General features: G+C 40.3%; 1 long non-coding RNA gene across 1 annotated transcript in view; it reads left to right on the top strand.

Moving 5' to 3' along the window:
- LOC135313283 (uncharacterized) overlaps positions 1–21,654 on the top strand; it is a 37,222-nt gene extending 15,568 nt beyond the window's left edge. The window contains exon 3 of the long non-coding RNA XR_010372902.1: positions 21,541–21,654. This is a non-coding gene — a long non-coding RNA (uncharacterized LOC135313283). The remainder of the gene's footprint in view (positions 1–21,540) is intronic.
- The last annotated feature ends 317 nt before the right edge of the window (positions 21,655–21,971 follow it).

Raw genomic sequence — 21,971 nt, 5'->3', positions numbered from 1 at the left:
TCTCTGAGGATCTGCAAGACAGTTTGTTCTCTGCAAGGATGGAGAAGAGAGGGAGTGTTCCTTCTGCATCTGGGGTTTCCCGGCATATGGTCTAGCTGTCCCTCTGCTCAGGGAAGGTGGTAGAAGAACTGGCATAGCCAAAACTAAGGCACCCAACGTGTCTTCCCCTTCCATCCATGAGTCCACGCATAGGTGTCAGTGTCATTGCACCTGGGGAAAAAAAGCCTGACTGGAAACCATCACTTGTCAACTGTCTTCCTTCAGCAGTACTTTGGTTTGTTCATCTACCTGGCTGCTTGCTTATGGGGTGCTGCTAAAAATGGTAGTCCCATCTTCTCTGATGAATGTTTCAGCACAGAAGGTTTGAAGATACAGGCGTTTTTTTATTGTGAAGTTAAGCATCTGCCAGCTTGAATGTGTGGTGCCAAAATAGCAGCTCCTCACATAAGACACCATATGTGAGACTTATTCTGAGAGTAGGGGTTAGAGGAGGGTGCAAATAGTTTTCTCTCAGTTGACAGGAAAACTTGGGGGTTTGAGGTAGCTTCCCAGGGGAGATGAATATCATTCTCTGGGGAATACTGGTGGACCTCAGCACCATTATCAAAATCATTGAAAGTTGCTCCTCCTCTCTCGAGATTAGTCTGAAATGTGGGACTTAGCAGACCACTGAAAAAGTTCTCGTGTTTCCATAGGAGGTCCTGAGCTATGGTATTCTTCATACTTGCTGGAAGCAGAATCACCTCTGTGGTACAAAATGAAATTAGGTTCCTTTTCCTTCAATTATATTGTTATAATGCCTTACTCCCGTGTTCATGTAGGAATATATTAGTAATGGAAAGTACAGTTACAAAATCTCTTGAGTTGGTGCACGAATAAAGCTGTCAAATAAGACAAAGTGCTAATAAAATCTTACACAACTTAGGGAATATTACCGTAATAACACTGAATGAAGAATAAGTCATACATAACAAAAATACAGTAGTATAATAAAAATAATATTACTATAGTTAAGTGTTACTTAATTAAAGCCCTTTCCCTTAATTTAATTTGATTATGCTCCTATTCCACACTGGGTCAAATTCATCCCTGGTGTGATTTTGAGAGAGTGCTAACAGATGGATTTTTGCCTTTGATTGGGGCTACTCAGAAGTTTATGTCTCGCTGCTTCTGAAGAAGTTCTGAGCACCCTCTTTTGTCATTTGTGTAAACCTGAGCGACATTTTTTCGGGCTTCTTAATATCACATCCCTGCATGTCCCTGCTCCTTGTGCTCCTGTCCTTGAATGTCTTCTAATGATACCACCTCTCCTACAGAAACAAATGTTTGCTTAAACCCAGGCAGCAGAGTTGTCCTGTTACCTAGGGAATATTTGCATCAGTAGATGGGGCTGTACCACACAACAGGAGCTCATTTAGATACGCTGGGTACATCCACATTAGCACAAGCTTCACATTAGTACAGATCAGCAGAGCACATGTGAAGAAAACCTCCTGCCCGTTGTCCCTGCACACTGTACATTGGTCCACACCACAGAGCAGAGCGGAGGGCAGTCCTGTGTGATCCTGAAGGGACAGGGCCTTCCTGTTGGCAGAGCAGAGTGTTAGATTAAGGAGCCACTAGCAAGAAGGACTGCTTGCTGAGTGTGCTTGAGACAAAACTGATGCGAGGTTGATCAGAAATCAATAAGCCATTCTTTGTTTAAATACCACCTTTGTCTCCTACTAATCAGCTTTCTGACTATTTCATAACTATGAAATTGAGCATTTTCAGTGCTGCCCCAGGATGTATTAGCTACCGTCAGAGGTCTGCTTGTGCAGATTACTTTTTTATTAGGTGTGTTTTCTGCCTTCTCAACAAAACAAAAAAACCATCACTTGCACTCATTGAATTCAGTTTATATTTGTTTTGGTTACTTCGTAATTTATTCTGTATGACTGCTCGTGTTTGAATGGAATAGCTGCCTGGGTTCATTAGTCAAACAATGAGTAGGCTACCTGGAGCTATCTCCCCTAGCTTTTAAATGTCTCACTAGCATTAAAACCTTATTTCTAACAGTTTTACTAGTCCCTTTCATAATTGTCAGCTCTGTTAGGCCACGTTGAAGTCTTCTTTTTTCATATGAGCGTATCTCCAGCCTCACAGAAATTGCCTTATGGTGTTGAGACCTGGTGTTATTTTTATTGCTTCAGTAGCTCTCAAGAGGCATGGTGCCCCATTCAGCAAGCAGTGGGACTTACACAGTACATCCTGTCAGCTCTCTTGTTTTTGTTCTGATTGCACAGCAGAATGTGTAGAAACATAGTATTTCATTTGCCTCCTTCTTTATTGCATGTATGTACTGGACAGATGGATGTTTCAATGATTCTTCCACTACAACTGCAAAATCCTTTCCCTGTTCACTTTGCTGGATGGTTGCTCCATTTAGCACATTCTTGAGCTTGATTCTTCACTTCCAGGCTAATTATTTTACAGGGTGAAATGGCTCATCTGAAGTGTTACGTCAAACTGTCAATACCTAGAATCCATTTTTTTCCCTTACAGAAACAGCAGAGCAAACATTCAATGGAAAAAGAAGAATGTAGAGGACAAGTCTCATTCAGCTGTCATTCATATTGCTGTGTAAACCAGGTGACAAAGATCAGAGATCAATGAAGTAGCACACTGCATGTCCCACGTCTTTTTGAGTTTTTCTCGACTTTCACTTATTTCTGAGTGCTTCTTTGCCAGAGTAATATCTGAGAAGATCTGGACTTACCCACTTTTAGCTATAATCTCAGCTATATGAAATACTGCCTCAGCAATGTTTTCTTTTAAAAACAGCCGTTCCCATTTGCTGCCATTCTATATTCTCCCTTGGGCTATATGAGCTTTTTGCAGAAAATAACTTAGCATCTCTCAACCAGTGTTTTTTCTGAGGGAGGCATTAACTCCTTTCAAGAACTTCTTTCCAGGGACTTCAGACTGATTAAGATATCTTAATCTTCTCTTTGCTAAAGCATTCAGACTAAATGATGTAGATCTCAGTATTAGCAGTGAAAACTTGTTTTCCTGCCAACCAGGTATGTGCCTTGCAGTAGGCTGATCAAAGATGCCAGTATGCAAGTCTATGTGTCAGCAAAGCCTCAGGTGACTTAAAGCCCTTAAGATGACCTACTTGAAAAATATATTTTGGAAGAAAGTATGGATGCAAGTAGCAAGGACTAGTGCAATGCTACGGTTTTATAAATCAGCAAATGTAGTCTTGTGTTGTACCCAGTTTTTGCCTCAATCACTGTTAAAGGGAGCCAACAGAGTGTGTGGACTCAAGGAAGGCATAACTTACAGCAAGGGAAATTCCAGGTAGACTCTAGGAAAAAAATCAGGTTGGACAATCACTGGATCAGGTACCCAGGAAGGCTGTGGAATCTCCATTGTTGGAGATATTCAATAACACTGGACTGGACGTGATTCGCAGTAACTTGGTCTAGTTTTGAAGCTGGATCTGACTTTGAAGGTGGTGATGCTTAGTGCAGTGGACCAAATGACCTCCAGAGGTCCCTTCTAACCTGCATCATTCTGGTCCTGTGGTTATGAAACATCTGATGAGTTGGGATGAGAAAGTAGAAATTGGGACGGTGAAGGGGGAAATGCAATGCCAGGTTTTGCTGCCCACTGTAAACATTTTTCTTATGTTTTTATTCTGTCTTGAGCTATTACAGAAAGTTTAAGAAAGCAATGCTATGTCCAGGTGACTCAGATACATAGTGCTACAGTACAATGGCAGCACATTTCAAAAATGAAGTTTTTAAGTATTTGCTCTTCTTAGCATATGTTTTCTTGAATCTCGTTGAATTTAGCACCATCAAGAGCTAGATCTGCATCAATACAACCTTGAAACATAGCAGGAATATGCATAAAGATAGGCTATTTAGAATCTATCTTCCAAAGAGAGTTATCTGTAAAACAACATCAAATGTACTAATTACACCATCTGCTTTTGGCATGGTTGAATCTTTTCTGTGGAAGCAAAACTAGATGGGGTTTTCAGTATCTTTGGAGCCAGCTTATCCATGGTGACTTTATCTGTTCCAATTGATTTTCACATCCATCCATTGATCAGTTGTTTTGTAATGGAATCTGCAAATAGTTTCTGGCTTAAAACTCTAAATTTGGGGATGGAACAGTGCTTTAAATGGAAAGGTGCAGCTCAGAGCAGAAGACAAATTCAGAAAGTACAGCGGTGATTATACTGATTTCTCATGTTTGTCTGTCTCATTTGTTTATGAATCTTTGAAAACAGTGCTGAAAATCCTTGGGCAAGGATGGTAGGATGGTCAGTGATCTAAAAATAGCAATGAGAACATGCGCAGGTTTAGCAGTGACACTGGTGATTCATGATTTATCTGATTCTTCCACTTCAAAAAATATTTTCTTGCATCTCTGCATGGCATCATCTTACATCTTCTCTCCAAGATCTGCTGCATTAAAAAATCAGTAGAGCATAAAGTTGTTCCATTTTCAACATAATAGGAATCCAGGTTTTTCTGGAATTCATATTTTTAGGGACTCTGAGATCTTTGGCTTATATTGTACATTTGTAACATTTCATTTTCCTTTCTGCAATATTCTTATGCTGAACTAGGAGAGGTTATGTGAAACGACCTGTAGTAGTAAAAATTGAAATTTTTATGCTCCAATATGTATTTTTCCTCAGAAATGCTGTGCAAACATAGCAGCACATTACAGCCTTACACATACACACAGACAAAAAATATATTGTCATTCAGTGATCAGTGTAAGGGAAACTTGCTAAAGTGACATTTCCGTGTAAATTTATGATTTATTAAAAGATTTGAAATGTTCTGCTAAATCAGTTTCCTCTTTCTTTTCCCTTGTGCCTTCACTATGTTATTAATGTAAAATTCCTTTCTTCCTTATATGAAAACTCTCCACACATACAAACTGTGAAAGCATTGCCATCAATACACTTACTACTTCTCTGCTCCTGAATGAGGGAGCGTAGGCATTGAAAGCAGAGGGAAATGACTACTAAGAAGTAATTTTAATCTGCTTAATTGAACACAGCCAAACAACAGTTACCAAAATGGAACTCCAGTGTAGTAATTCCAACAGATATTTATGTTTATGGTTCTGTGTCTATGTTTATTGTTTAGTGGTTAAACCAGTAAATACCACCATCTCTGTAGAGGCAGTAAAACTGAGCTGTCTTTTTCACTTCTCAGAGTGATACTGTATTTCTATTACCAGCAGAATTGTTTCTGAAAGGAAGGTGTATGCTCATCAAGATCACTGTGCCATTGATCTTCCTGTGGGATGTAAAGGACGCTCCAGGGCAATCCTCCCCAGCCAGTACTTCCAGCTGGGCTGGGCTGGATGTGTGCTGAAGGAAAGGCCCAGTGGAATGCAGAAACATTTATTTCCATTAATTTGTGCAGGAACTGAGGCTCCATTTTTGTTTGAGTAAAGGTACTGGTGGCCAGCTCATGGTAACTCAAAAAACTAGTCAAGAGCTGTCGTGATTATTATGTTTTCAAAGTTGAATGGCTGGCTTCTGATCATCCTAAGACCAGATATTGAGATTTGTGGTCAAAACTTAACCCAGAGCCCGTGGAAGACAGTGAGACTTCTGCTGAGTATAGGAGGACTCAGATTTTACACGTTAATCACACCTGATTAACCAACTGACAGGAGAATAAAGGGATTAGAGGCTGGGGTGGGAAGGTTGGCTGTAGCTCTGTAACTTCTTTTATTCTCCCCGAGTTTGTTAATTCAGGGAATTTTGAAAGCTAAGAAGCTGTTAAATGAAGAGCTGCTACAGCTTCTATCCCTCCAGAGTTCCCTTTTCAGCAAAAGCTGAAGAGGGCTCCCTCCTCCCTCGCTGCTGAAGATGGTTTTAGGAAGGCCCTGCAGTCTTCCACTGTAATCATTAGCTTATTCAGTGAAGTTCTTCGTAGTTTTTTTAGATGCTACTAAAATGCATGCGTATATAGCCCTGGAGCCATAGTTCCTGTCTTTGCATTTACAGGAGCTGCTGTGTTTAATTAACAGCTATGACTGGCACAATGGAAAATAATATATAAAATCAGATGTAAATAACCATACTTTCATCCTGAGTCTGTGTGGAGAAGTAGCATTTATATCTCCATTAACAAAGTCTCTACTGCGTACATCTCTGCTTGATAACAAATGGCAGCCAGAGATGTAAAGTCTCTAGCGAGTGACACTCCTGCACTGCTGAGCAGCCTGCGCTGCCACTGGCATGAACTGGGAATGCAGGGCTCTTGCCACCCTACAGGCAACCACTCTTTAGTATTTCATTTAACGATATATCAGACTTCTGTCCTTGGATTCCCCAACATGTGCTCTTACCTGTTACGGCTCTGGAGTCTGACATAAAGGAAACTTGCTTTCATTACTAAAATACAGCAAATGTGACCCCGATCACACTTCCGGAGTGGTTCTGTTGCTGAAGTAGGAACTATTTTTGTCATCACATTTTCAGAGAACCAAGCTAGAAATTATTTAACATTGGCAAAGTAGACATAATTTTATGGTGGGAAAGAGGTCATGTTTCTAGTGTTCTTGGTGATAACAAACCCAAAGATACTGGCTTTGTATATTTGATGTAAAAAAATTGTTTCCCTTTACCACATCTCTGCAAGTCCTGAAAAAATCAAAAGGGAATATGTGCATTTTTATAAATACATGGATCAGTTGGTATCACATCTTCCATTAAAAGGAAATTGGAACAAATGCTGCTTTTATCATCATCTGTTTCTAAGAGTGCAAATGACATATTACATGAATCTCAACTGGAAAAAGTGCAATCCACCTGTTTGTCCCAGTTCAGTCAGCTTTCCATGAAATGTAGCTTGGCCTTCAAAGCCCATACACTGGAGATGGTGTGTAAGAAGAAGATAACCTAGCTAAAGTTTCATAATCCTGTCCAAATGGTCTGTACTTCAGGTGGCAGGAGAGAAGGGGAGGCAGAGGAGGAGAACTATTCTTAATTTATAAGCTAACACATTTTATACAAATTTTTTTTTGAGACAATAAGCCAGGTTCCTATTGAAATTACCTGGAGCTGCACATTTCAGAGGCTTTTGTGGGTAAGTACCATGTTGAACCTGTCTTGAGGGCCTCCTTTACGCTACAGAGTAGCTGGGTGTGGATGTATTTAACTTTCAGTGTGTGATTTCAAATGGTTCCTACTAATTTGGGCCCTGAGGTGATGGTTTGGGACAGCAAGGTTCCCAGGTAACAGAACACAAGATAGGGATGGAAAGTTGTACAGAAAGTTGGTTTTTAAAAAAAAAACAAACAACATTGGGTTTCCTTGAAAAATAGTAAGTGAAGCCCTGTTATTTGTTAAATCCAGATACAATGTACCTAATTGAACCTAATTATAATTGTCAAATACCTTGGTCACAGTAACCTCTTCTCCAACACGAAAATCCTGACCCTACATCAGAAGCCTCCAAGCCATTACTACCTGGCCTGATAGTAATGTGGCAAGGTTGTGTGCTGAGACAGGGGCTACTTTTGTTCTGTTGTAAACATCTAGCAGAGTTAAGGCATAATCCTGCAGTAGTTTGATATTGCCACATGATGTTGATAGAGTGCTTAGTGGCAAATAACATACAGATGGAACAGATCATCTGTGATGCATTTTTTTATCGCCACAATCATTTTTGTGTCATGTGGTTAGGTTTTTGTGTATGAAGGCTCATTTTTATGACTTTTGGGTTTTTTTAATTTAATGCCAACTTATTTTTTCCTTATCTCTCATGATCAAACATCATATTAGTATTATATAAACATTTTAAATTATAGTAATTTGGATTATCTTATTGCAAATGTTATGTGTCGTTTCCCTTGTTCTTTCTATTTATATGTCTGATGAAAGACTATAGTAGAAGAGTGATCTACTAAATATGTCTGAGGATTATACAATCCTCATTAATCAATGCCCCATATTGCTGTTTTACCAGCAAAATATGGAGGTACAGAAATCCAGTATAATTACAAATATACTGTAATTTTCTTAAATCATACGGAACATAGCTATACTAATCATAATAGATTATAGAATAGATGGATGAAATAAGCTGAGTTTATCTGCCAGCAGGCACAAGTCAATCAAGAAAGTATGTTTACCATGTTTCCACTTCTGCTAGCCAGAAGTGAAAATCCCAGAAGTAAAAAACCATATCCAATAAGAAAATGCTTCTTTTTATAGGCATTTTATTTCGCCTTTCACAAATCTCTGTAATCCTCTTCAGTGGTGTGTGTAGGTGTTTACAAATACTCTGAAGGAGCACCTCCTGGAAGAGCTTCTGGCAGCTGGGAATTGGCTCCAGTGCACACAGCAGTGTTATCAGTGCTGTGGGTTTAACTGCTTCATGCTTTCAGAGAGCAATATTCAAACAACTTGTCAGGATAAACTTTGTATTATGCATTAGCTGTTAGAAAAGCTGGTACTGGAGCGAGAATGCAGCCTCTGTACAAATATCCCTTGCTCCCTTTCCTGGCCTTCTCAGAAAAGTGGAGACAGAAATATTTGCACTTTCCCCTGGAGATTTCAAGGGGCAAAAGAATGCACTGAAAACTCACTTTTTCTTCTTGTCCTTCTTATGCTTTTGAAACAGTGACTCTAAAATTTTAAGTTTTATGCCGTAGTTTGTAAACCCTCAAGTATTACTGGATCAAATCTGTTATATTTGGACTCTACCAGTAATTCTTAGTCTGTGACCCATACAGTCCAGCTTATCTGCAGTTGCCTACAGTCACATTTTCCTACTTCCAATTCAGGCAGCTAAAACCCTACCGAGTACTTCCCTAACAACCCTTCTTCACATAACCAGTTGTTATTGCTGTGACCACCTTTATGTGGTGACTGATGGTAGGTTTACAGCACAGGCAATACAGATGCGTGCCTACAGCCCCATCTTTTGGAGTTGTACAGTGAGAGAAAGTTGTCAGCACTCACTTAGGAAACGTGAATTTTATGGATAAAAAGAATATCTCCAAAGACACAACTCAAGTGTGACTCACGAATACGGTGCCCTTCAGAGGATGTGGGAAGGTGGCTTTGGGTGGTACCAGTTGTCCCTTTCATCATAACTGGCTCCCTCTACCATGTTAGAAGAAGGGAAGGAACAGATATGTGTAATGGCCGTAATGTGGGAGTGTGCAGGGAGAAACACTTTACAGATTCTATGCAGGGCCCAGAATGGCGTAAATTTTGCTCTGGAAACAATTTATGTACAACATGGAGATGTTCTGAGAGAGACTTTGCTTGCAGGCTGCTGAGGCAGAATTGGTGGACTGAGGGCTGGTAATGGAAGAAATAGCTGGAATAATATGAAACCCTAAAGTACTGTAACAGGATATATTTTCTAATGTAAAAATTTTATGATGGCTGTTTTTTGGAGTAGGATGAAATCCCGACTGAATTGCAATTGGCAGTTTGTTATAGCAGCTCGTCCTGAATTTCTCGTAAACTGAGACAGGGTTGTTTTGGTTGAGGGTAAACAGTCCCCCAAAGGGAAGAACGGTACTAGTGCGCTCCTTGCTCTAAATCAGAAAGAATTGCCTGTTGTCCTTCTTTAACTGGAATTTTATTCTAATATAATTCAGTCCTTCTGACTTCCATCTTTTTCTCCAGATAATTTTAAAGAGGCACATGTACTCAAAGCTAATAAAAAACATTTTAGTGAAACAGTTTTTATAAAGAAACAAATTTCTGTCTGGTAGTTCTTCTCCCCTCCCCATTATATCTGTTACTTTGAAGACACTTTATTTTAAAGTGAGGAGGATTATTTTGGAAAACATTTACATGTCTCTTGTCGAACAGCTGCAGAGTGAAGTGTCTTGGGTTTTGCTCTTATTTAAAATGTCTTTGCATAAATTAACAGAAGTGAAATATTTATAATTTATTGACATGTTTTTGACTGTGAACTTGTGTTACAAAAATCTTGATTATTTGAAAAAAATCACAATAACTTTTTTCTCCCAGGTTGGAATTAAATCACTTCATTTTCCAGTCACCACTATATACTCTTACTTTAGAAAGAAGAAATATGGAAAAGGGTAGGCATAAGAGCTGCCGGAATTCTCTGGGATGCCTCCTTAAATTTATTTCCCTTTCTATAGTTTCCATCAATTGTGGTTATATTTGGTGGTGGTGTGCTTTGAGACAAAGGACATACTTGGTCATGGCAGCTTGCTATTTTACAACAGCAGCAGCAGCAAAATGCTATCAAAAAATTAGACCAAAGCCCACAACACTAAATGATAACAATCCCTGTCTTTTTGTCTGTCTGCTGCTCTGTGCACTCCCAACAGCCTGGCCCTGGGATGTTATATTAATTTTGCCAGTCTTTCCAAATTCAGACTGAATAGGTTTCAGCCCCCATGGCGGGTTTACTACCGGGAGTTTTCGGGGGGGCTTTGCACTCTCTTGTGCTTGGCACTGCACAAACACACAGTGAGAGTTTGTGCCTGACCTCAAAAACTACCTCAAAGCTGGTCAGGCAAATACATGAAGCAGAAGCTGGAGCTGAGACTAATTAATCTAGTGCGGGGACTCCAAACATCAATTAGCAGGGAATAAATTTTAATCCCTGCCTGAGCCAGGCAGGATTTCATTTGGTATCAAGAGGTGACAGGCTGTATCGTTCATTTGCCACACTTTGCGTTCTGGGAAGAGGCTTATTATATTAAGTCCTAATCTTTTTGGATTGCACAGACCCAGTCACCTTGTTTCTGGGAATACGAGCAAAGCTGCCTAGGACAAAGGGTGCTCAATGTTATTTCTTCATTCTTGTCAGGTGCCACCCTTGTCAATAGCACCAGTCTGCAGGCCAGTTTGTGTACTGGTTTGGGGTGGTCGGCCTTCCACCGCCAGTGTGCACACTGCAGCCTGAGAAGCACAGTCCCAGCTGAACAAGGAGGCTGCCACAGCTTGTCCTTAAAGGGCTGGGTGCTGTTAGTCAAAGTAACAAATGTACAGCAATAAAAGATATACTAACACAAATTTTGAAGTCATATGTTAATTCAATATATAAGAAGCAAGTTATTCTAGAAGCATCTGAAGCAAATTATTCTAGAAGCATTTGATTTGACTTCTCCTCAGTCTGTGCGAGAGCCCCTACTGGCCTGGCAGTCCTGGTTTCAATGCTGTCCAAATCACTTTTAGACTTCCTTTTTCTGCAGAACTGGGGAATAATAGTTACTGTGCAATTGAATGTAACATCTTGGGTTGTGAAGGGCAGAAAAATATTAACCACAGTTGGCAGAACAGCTGGGACTTGAACAATTAGCCTCTAGACATGCAGATAAAGCTCTCTTCCTCAAAGCCATAAGACATTTTGAGGGGGATTAGCTCCTCATTCTCATTTTGCTTTGCAAAAATTGTGTGAAAGTTGCAAGATTATATATAGCGACAAAACAGCCTATAGCAGTGACCAGAATTATGTTACCTGTGATTAATAAAAAATGACAACACTGCCTGTATGTGGCCTATTTCAGTGTGAGGAATCCAAAAGTTGCAAACACAGAGTCTGACCTTGTCTCACTGCTATCTATGGTGAAGGAGTCATCACTTTAGCTAGTGTAAGAACAGGCTGCTTGCAGAACCAGTGTACAAGCTGCATGCGTGGCACAATTAATCTTCCAATGTACTGTAGCCGCTACTTGTTTGAAACGCTGTAAAAGCCAGCAGTTCACAGTCTCACTGCATAACTGTGCGAGACAGGAGCATCACAGCCACTTCAGTCTGCAGAGGGAACAGGCCTGCCTGCTGCAGCCCTGTCAGGGTACCTGTGCTAGGCTGCTTGTGCTTAATAAAATCTCTGTAAAATAATTAATAGTAGTTGGTTCAAGACTTTGGGGCAGATGTTTTCCTTCCTTTGGTTACTATCTGACCCATCAGGCCAGAGGAAACAGCTGCAAATGCAATTTGTGGAGAATGGGCCCAAGCTAAGTGACCTGGAGGAGCTTCCCCATCAGCACCTGCATGCCAAGGGAGTCACAAGGGGGTGGACTAGGGTACATGTAAAGCCCTTGTGCGTGGCTCTGCAGGGTTTCTGAGGTGTACAGCAGTCTGTAGGTCATATGGGATGATCTTCTGGAAGTTGGAGTAGTTGATAATTTGCCTTCATTTATTCTAGATTTAATTTTTAATCTCCAAAATGGCCAAGACACTGTAGGGCAAAAACTAAAAGCAACTATTAGCCATATAAATCCCTGTATCTTTTGTTTTTCTGGGTCCTCTCCAGCAAGTACAGAATGGCATTATGTCTCTTAGTTGGTTTCTTTTGAAATCAGGCACCTTCAGCAGCTCGATGACCCTTTCTCACAGCACTGAGGAAGTGATTCATTACTGACTGGGAGAGAGGACACTGTGCAATCAGTATCTGTTATGACTTGATTGCTCTGTGCTCTTTTATTTGCTTTTTTTCTAAATAAGAAAATTTCCCGCAAGTGGGGGTCGTGTCAGTTTTGTCATCAGATGTAGCCTGCAGCAAAATAAACATGGAAATGGTAAGGAAGACCTTATATTTACTCTCCAAAGCTTTTTGTTTAGTATAAGACAAAGGTCACTCTGGAGGAACATGTCAGGAATTCTAGTGAGGCTGGCGGGCAGCTGACATAACCAGAGAACCAGGATGTTTAAAAAGGATTTAAAACAGTAAGGGGAAAAAATATTCTAAAGATATTTTAAAAAATCTAAGTGTTTGCTGTTTGATTGTAAGGACAATCATCTGGGTCATGCTTTCTGAACTGGGCAGTACACACACTGCAGGAAGCTTCAGGTGTAAAATGATCTTTCCTGTTACTGTATGGAGATACAGCACTACGAACCCATCCCTCTCCCCTTCCTTGTGTTTTCCAACCATGCCAGTAAAGTGAGATGATACTTAGCAGACACTTATATGCTAGATTGCAAAACCAAACATATAGCTGGAAGAACAAGCCTTAACAGATACAAGTGATAATACCATTTTCTGAATCACTTCCTGAAACCTCCTTTTCCTTTGAGATGCCTCATTCCTGCTGAAATTGGAAGAACTAGAATGTACGTTATTATGGAGGTCACTGTAATCAGGAAGTGCAAATTTAAAAAGAGCCCTTTAAACATTGACAGGAGTGTGTAAATGTACTTTTCATCATTCCCCTCCTCCCTCCCCCTGCTCTTTGTCTGATTCAAAATGACATTGATTTTCTCCTTTGGTAGTGAAGGTTTCAGAGTTTGTGTACTAACCGATACACAAAGTATGAGGGCAAAGGAAACTCTGATTTTGAAGCTGTTGGCTTCTTATCTGGTAGGTGGATATGCAGGATTAAAAATCCTTGGGGTTTGGAGAGCTAAGTGAATGAGGGCTGGAGATACAGCACCATTTTCATCTAATTGACAGAGAATCTGATGAAAAGTTGGCCTTGGTCATCAGCCTAAATCAGTTTAGTAGTTTACAAGGCTCTTTCTTGGTCTAATTATATCACAAATAGCACCACCGTGACTGTTGCTAGTTGCCACTCTTTCTCACTGTGCAAAGGTGAAGGGTAAAATGACAAAGCAGGGTGCCCTTTCGGGGGGCAGCGGCCTGGCTGGGAGCATCGGCTGAATTGTTACTGGCGTTCACGTTTTTAAATGCAGAAGTAGGTGTGATCTGCCTCATCGGCTGGTGTAAAGGCCTTCCACCAGCACAGTGGATAAAGAACACGTAAGAATTTGGCCTGGCACTTCCAGAGGATGCCTCTGACATTTGAAACTGAATAATGCAGTTCAGAAAGGGTGTTTACAAGCTGGTCGTAATACAGCTCATATCAGCTTAGGTCAGGCTTACATTGCCCACCTTGTAGCATTAATCCATTTATAACCTGACAACTTTGAAAAACCTATAATGGTATGGTAGTATTTCTGAATAAGCAGAAGATGACAAATTTAACTATTATGTTTACTTCATTCATTTTTGAGATGGGCTCCTAAAATCAAACTTGCTTTTAAGGTCTGCTTGAAAAATACAAGCTTGTGTCAGACACTCATTTCCTGATGCAATGGGGACTCTGCACCCTGGCTGCTGGGGTGTGCCCTCCCTGCCCCAACAGCAAACTAAAATATTTCAAGTGTTAGTAATTTCTTATGGAAAAGCCAAAGCAACGGAACTTTCCCAGCCAGCTGGTAGGTCAACTTTGGGACCTCTCTCCTCCTCTGGTAATGTCCCCTGGCTCTCAGGCACCAGGTCACAGCACGGCAGCCACCCCCACCGCAGCAGTGCCATGGTCTGCTGCGGGTGTGTTGCCACGTGGGCTCTGGCACCCGTGCCACTTCACAGCTCGTTGGTTCTGGCAGATCCTGCTAATACTGTGTGGGTGCCATTGCTTAACTTCTAAATTAGGACAGGGGAGAGAGGTGAGGGGTGAAAAGGCAATCAGTTTAGGGTTGCTTTATTGAAATTAAGCTGTAAAATTATTACATTGGCACGCTAGATCCTGCGTCATGGGCACAAGTGGTTCCAAGAGCTTTTTGTCTGTGTAGGAGGTGACTTCTCTGTGGTTTAGGACAGGTAATGTACCTTCACTGCCACTTCTAGGACTCTACGAGCGCAGCTGGGTGCGGGATGGCACAGCTAAGACTATCAGGGCATGCCTGTCCTTGTTCCTGGTGATGCTCTCGGTTGCAGCTTGATGCTAGGACAGTCTGAAAACTGCTCTAAAAGATGACTCTCAAACGTGTGACATGGCTGGCCTAATAAGAAAGAATAAAACAGTAGGAAACTACACAGGCAGGCACTAAAAATTGGGACCATAGTGCCTGAATGTGTCAGTAGGCAATAGTACCAGCACATATATATTTCCATGCTTTTTTTCCTGTCTCAGACTGATAAACATTGTATTCAGTTATTCACCGAAGTTAATAAAAGATGCTGGTGGCAGGCTTCGAGACTGAATTTCTTTATTCATGGAAGATATTCAGCAGAGGCAGTGACAATGCTCACTTCCCCTAGACAGTTCTTTCAAAGTGCCTTTATGCTCAGTCACCATCTCTGAGACGTTAAAGGGCAGTTCAGTCACAATGTTTATTGAATCCTTGCCCTTTCTACTTAAATTGCCTACAGGGAAGGCAACTAATTCTGGCTTTTTGGGATATAAACAGTTAGGACTGGTTTTTGAGCATCCTGTTTTTCCCCTGCAAAAATTCTAACTATGATTTATAATAATGTTTTTCATGTTACTTAAAAATTTCCCACTACAGTAATTATCATATTATGCTGAAGTATAGATTGTCATGACCAAATACTCTTTGCTATTTTACAGAGGTGTTTTTATTAAGAATACCTCCTAAGTGGGCTGTGGGTCTGCCTCCCTTGCACAGAGGCAAGAAATGAGGAGCTTCTGCTTACTTCCAACCTTGCACCCAGCATCCTCCAGCCCAGAATGATGGAGAGTAGCGCTGCATCCCTCCATCACGCCGATTCATTTACCTCTACTCAGTTGGTACATAAGTCAGTAGCATTTACCTCCTCTGTGAAGCATAAAAATCCTTTTTATTATAGCTCACAGGCAACAACATTTCTCTTCCTGCAACTGGTCATGTACCTAGAAGATAATCACATTCTTAGCAGTTAATTTTAGGAAGAAGAATAAATAGTGGGCTGTCAAGATTATCTATATATTTAGCATCTCGGTATACTTCAGTTTTGTTCTCAAGTGTTCATTATTTGGCAATGGTAGATAAATGCTTTCCCCCCCCCCAGTTAAGTAACAAGACTTTCATTTGAACAGCTTATTGCTCTTAAGAAAGTGACTGTAGAGAAAAATGGCTCAGAATTCAGGGAGGGCTAGCCTGTTTCTGGCTAGATTTAGATTTCTGCAGTGGGCAGCTAATCTGGGGCCAAGCATCCATTAAGCAGAAGGGATCTTCTCTTTATATTAATTACTGAAATAGCCTTGTGCAGAGCACATTGCAGGAGGAGATATGTGCCAAGTAGCAGGTTTCTATCACGCAAGTTGTAGAATTTTAGAGAACATGAAAAAATAAATGCAAACATAGAATGTTGAGGGCTTGTATTAGAATCTTATGAAGGATCTCAGGTGAATGGAGTCTGTTTCCTTCACTGCAGTCTGTGTGGAGAAAAAGTCAGGAAAGATCCAGGTCACCATTGCTCAACTCATTTTATTGATAGGGCAAAGAGACTATTAAGAGATAGCTTTATGTATTTGCCCTGCACCAGTTTAGCATCAGTGCAAATGGGCATACTTCTTGTTTTCTGAAAGTGGCAGAGGCTGTGACATTTTGTCTGCTTCCTCTTTGGTGTTCCTTTCCTTTTATTTTCACAGCCATAGTTCAATACAGATTTGACTCCCCCTCAAGGGTGAACCCTAAGCCAGCATAACCAAAAGGAAACGCGTTACCACAGTGAATATGAGACAGAAATCACATTTCCATTGAGGGAAATCAAATTCTTCAGGAAAACCAGCAAACCAAAGAGAGCACGGAGGCAGCAGTTCTGAAAGGATGGTGACCAGCACCTGCCACCACAAGAAACTCCATGTTGTCGCATAGACTGGCCACCTAGCCTGGGCCTGCCACATTAATGTGAATCTGTGGCTTTCAGGATGGAGTTGGGCTGTACTTCATCAGCTGGAAATATGGGTAGGTGTGCTGGGACTGGCCTAAACATGCATGGGGAGACTTACCCCAAATCCTCCTTATTCTGTATGGAGAGCTCCACTATGATTCTCCACAAGGAAATTGTCCTTCATCTTGCCTTACTGCCTACAGGAACAGGGATGTAAGGCAGACTGCTCTTCACCTAGAGCTGTCCTTAAACATCCAGTACTCAGCCTGTTATGTCAGATAAACATTTTCTTCCTTTTTATCTGCATTGTAGTATTACATGGATTAAAAAAAGAAAAACAAACCAAAGCAAAAAAGCTTTCTCTTGCTGCTTTGTGGCAATTTAATCTCCTCTTACATATTCTAACACCAGTAGTTCCTGATCAAGGAGTTGAAACCTTCTGTGTTGTTTTCAGTATTCTGTGAGCAAAGGAGTAAGTCTGATGGTATTGAAATAGAGAGGAGTGTGCTTTCCAAGACTGAAATAGTTTATCATCCTCTGCCTTTCTCAGTATGTTCTCAGCTTTTAGCTGTTCTCTTAAGGGCTGCTGTGCATAACTGGTTTGTTGTTTACAGGCAGAGATGTAAGTGTCAGGGTCATTAAGGTGTTCTGGTCCTGTATCCATTTTTGACCTATACTTACTACTGCCTCATATTTCTTTTCTTAGATATCTAATTGCCATTCCCAGTTTGCGCTGTCATTAGTTCCCCATGCCTTTTACCTGGTGCTGCTGTGAACTCACCGCAGGAGTGATTTAGGAGCTCTCCAACCTACCTGAAGTTTTGTGGATGAAAATTGAAGATACATTCCCATCTGCAAGGCTTGGGGATTGCCATGCTCCCAGTTGCATGAGAGAGGAGTGGGTATTGCAAGGATCTAAAATACAAGTGCCCCAGACACTGCTGGAAGAGAGAACACTTAGGCTCTCAAATACTAGGGGAATAATATTTTTGTTGCTTATAAGAATTTTGACCTCTGACTTGTCAAGTTTTGTCCTTCAGTTAAGACCTCTGCGGAAGGGCATTTTTCTAGAACAAAATCACCAATATGGAGAAAAGAAGATTGCAGTAAAAAGAAAGAAGAAAGGATTAAAAGGTAAATAAATAAATGGAGAAATTAATCATCTTTCCCCTCTGAACCTTCCACCAAATCATTTGATCTGTTTTTGGAGTTGTGGTCTGTCTGTTGGGGAAGGTGAAGCAATGTCCCTTGCAAATCTTTGCAGAGGTATCTGTTCTTTGGTTTGTTCATACCAGACGGAAAAATTAATTCTCTCTCTTTATTCCATCAATATACTAGACCTGGGGAAAAGGGGAAAGACCAGCAGTCATTCTGCTAATACAGCTTAATTAGCCTGTGAAACCAAAGCTTAAAATCAAGTGCATCCTATCATTTTGACAGTTGGCCCAGCTACTATAATGAAATCCCTTTCCTGTGCTATGGCATGATGCTAAAAAATATTGTCAATTGTTTAGATTTCAGCTCAGGATTATGTTTTCATTCCTATTTATGTGATAGCTGTTAAACAATGTTATGAGATTTTACAAGGACCAAATCCTCCACACGAGTAGCCCCACTGAGCTGGATTTCAGCTCAGTAATGCAGGGGTAAATGCCGATTAGCTCCTTCAAAGGCAATGGAATAAGTCCAGATTTACGGTGGTGTAACCAGGTCACTAACACTATTATGACTATTTCTGTGGGAAAAAGAAAAAAAAAAAAAGACAAGCAGACATTTGCTTAAACTCTCCTGAAGAAATTGTGTTCAGGTTATCAGACCTGACGGTTCAGGAAGAAGACTGACTGTGAAGGTTTTGATCCAACAGTTGTTAATGAAGCAAAACGTCCCGAGACCCCAGTAGGGAGTCTGGTGAAGAGTGAAGGATCTCGGTACTATACACAGGTCTGTTGTCAGAACACTAATGGAGTAGTTGCACAGGGAAACAGGGTGACTGCTGTGAGCAAATTCACAGATTGCTTAGGAGAAACAGTGCACTTAATAGGTAGGAAATGCTGACTTTAAAGCACCGTTTTTTACTTTGCATTTTAAGTTAGTTTACAGCCCAGCCTAGCATTTAGATCACAACACGCTAGCCTGAGTAACTACTGCCTGGGAAGACAGCCAAGAGCTAAGAAAATTAGTGAAGGGAGAAAACATGTTCTGTAAATGTTGAGCTTCAAAGAAGGTATGCTCTAGCCTGATATTTTTACAGTTTCCTTGGGACTGATATTCATATCCTTAAAGCAGTACGCTTTTATGCGAACAGCAGTTACTTCTTTTTCATGAGAAGTGAAAGGTTTTGCACCTCTGGTTCCTTTCACTTTGTTTCCTCCTGTGCTCACTTCTTGTCTCCCGACCCACTTACAGGTTATACCAACTGTTTTACATCAGTCTAAGACAACTGAATTCAAGTTAAAAGTGACAAGTCCTTCCTTCTACTTTGTCACTGACTGTAACTTTAAAAAGGAAAGGTAGACTGGGTGGTCTGTGGTGCTATTTATTACTAAGCTTAGTAAGAAACAGAACTATAGTCCACTAAATACTGTAAAATTAGAAATTCTAGAGGGTTTTAATTCTGCACCTTATTAGCCTGCCAAGAAGAATAGTTAATATGCATTTTTAAAATAACAACACATGCCACTACAAGAGCAGAGCTTGGACAGAAAAAATTCCCTTCAACTATATTGCATAAAAATGACTCAGAAGGGTGTAGTGTCCTTTGAAGATGCAACACTATATTTCCTGGAGCTTATGCAGATAGCAAACATATTTTTGGGGGTGGAGTTGTAGGACAAAGCATAGGGCTGCTAAGAATGTTTGCACTGTTTAGTATCCTGTAATAAAACAGAGGAAATAAAGTGGAATAACATGGCTGATCTAATTTGCACTTACTGCCCAAAGATGTTCATAGATCTTTCCTGTAATGTAAATCAAATAATGCTATAGATCAAGAACTATAAAAGGTGAATGAAAGGAGCCTAGGTCACACATCAGTGAGTTGGGAAGCGTGTGAGATCCAAGTTGCTTCTTAAAGAGAAACATCTGAAATATTACCTCAGTTGAATTAATTGAAAGTCTCTCTAAAGCAGTGTAGCATTAAATTTGGTTTTAGTTTCCTAATTTATGGGGTTTGTGCATTAAATTTGAGCACGTCCCAAAAGTTTGGCCGATGAAGTAGTCCTAGGGTATTAGGGAACTGAGATATTTTACAGCTGAAGGAAGGTGCATGCAAAATGCCTGAAACTTCAGAACGTAAAAGGAAAGGGATAACTCTTGCAAACTTACCAGAACTGGCAAATTACTCTATCACTGGTACTGAAAGATTGTGCTAGCATGACCAGTGATGAGTAAAGCTTTTTGAAATTGAAAATAATAAAACCTATTCCCATTCCTGCATGGGTCGCAAGAAGTTGAACACATTTGATGCTTAAACACAGCAGAAAGTTGTCTTTTCTTAAATGATAAATTACTTTGCAGCAGAGATTTTATACTCCTATTTTCTATAAAATATGTGATTGGTTTTATCATTTTACTTTATTTTATTGCTTTCATATGGATTCTTGTAATAAATTTTCAGCATTATTTTTACCAGCAGAGTAGTAAAAAATAATAATAGAGTTATATGGTTGCTGAAATTATTTATGTCTGCATGTGTATATTATATATTTTGCCACTCAAAATCATTATTATCACCTTAGATGGAAGGTGGCTGACTTAATAAATAGAAATGTTCTTTGAATGGCTTTATCACTTTTTAAAAAGCCCTGAACACAAAAATGACCAATCAAGGGCACTTACAGAAACATGCACTTTCTCCAATAAAAACAATTATTAAAATATAATAAAATAATACATTGTAATAAATTATAATTATCGTAAAGAAATAACTATATTAATTACTATAATAACTATATTTTTATATAATTACCAACAACAATGACATAAGAAGATGAATCTAGAAGACTAGGCAGCACTATTTTTTCTGACTTAACATCATTCTTTCTGTCCACAGGATGCACGACTAATTTCAGGCATAAGACAGAAGCAGTTCTGCTCATGTCTAATGTCAGTGGGGTTCTCCTGGTGTGCAGCACAGCCCCATCCCGCTTTTCCCTGCCTTCAGTACAGATGTTGTACTGTAGGTAAGCCACAGTACCTTTATGCCTACTGAAGGCTGCCTGTGGTGAGATTCTTCTCTAGAGAAGTTGGTCCATTTTTCAGTGTCTCTTCTTTGCAGGAGCCGAAAGCGGGTGGAGCAGGCCAGAGTCTGGGTTATAATTTTAGACACTTCAATAAGAAAGAGATGTATAAAGTTGCTGCTACGATGTACAGCAGGGATCCTAGATTTAATTGGGCAGATGTTTTTACAACTGTGATAGATGACAGTTAATGCCCGGTTCTTTTACAAAAGCACAACTCCAGGAGTCAGAGACAAGGAAAGAGCTTTCCCCATGTGTGAAACCTTGCTTGTTAGGCAGGTAACTTCCCTAGGGCTTCTCTGCTGCCTGCGTTGGGCTCTGACCCCCTGCCCTGACCACACACGTTCACCTGGTTTTGCAAGTGCTGTTAGAAACAGAGCCCCATACTGACCTCCCACCTAAGGTTTTCTCCTGATTGGTTCTCATATGCACCAAAGCGATGGGAAAAAACCCAAGGCTGGGGTATGTAGGCTGGCTATGTATGTCCAGTGGTGTCATTTTAGCTGACTAGTGGACACAGCTGAGGAGAAGACAACTCTGTCCTCGGTGTCTCCCCCTTCCCTAGCAATCTCTGTGGCCAGCAGTCTTTGATCTGCTCTGGATGAAAATGCTTTTACGTTGTAGCACATTTTCAAGAAAGAAGCGTTACTATGAAAGGGATATTCCGTTACATTATACAAGCTATCATTTTTCTTCTTTCTTATATCTCACAGTGGAAACCATCTACATTTACATTGTTACAGAATTCAAAAACCTCTTGCTAACCAGAATCCTGGCTTACTGTGTAAGAACGAGAGCAGAGAGGAACCTGTTGCAAACCACTGTCAGGGAGGGGGGTTCTATTTTCACTTTTTTTTTGGCCAACTCGCCATGCATATTTGACATGATATCAGTCACATTTGACATGACAATCTTCTTCAGATAAATCTTTCTTTCCTACAAAGGAAGGGATTTGATACCTTCAGACATTCATTTTTCTTTTGTCCTTCACAGAAGACATTTAAGAATTCACAGCTTCAAGTAATGGCATAAGAGTCTACAGTAAGAGTCTAGCAGGTATTAGGATGTGTGCCCTTTGCCTTCAACCACTTTTTTATGTTAAAATGAAAACTGGATTACTATTGTGTGGTCTTGTAATTTAATT

The sequence above is a fragment of the Phalacrocorax carbo genome, chromosome 4, assembly GCF_963921805.1.
Source record: "Phalacrocorax carbo chromosome 4, bPhaCar2.1, whole genome shotgun sequence".
NCBI classification, from domain to species: Eukaryota; Metazoa; Chordata; class Aves; order Suliformes; family Phalacrocoracidae; genus Phalacrocorax; species Phalacrocorax carbo.
The sequence above is the reverse complement of the archived record's forward strand: the minus strand, read 5'-3'. Positions and strand labels throughout refer to the sequence as shown.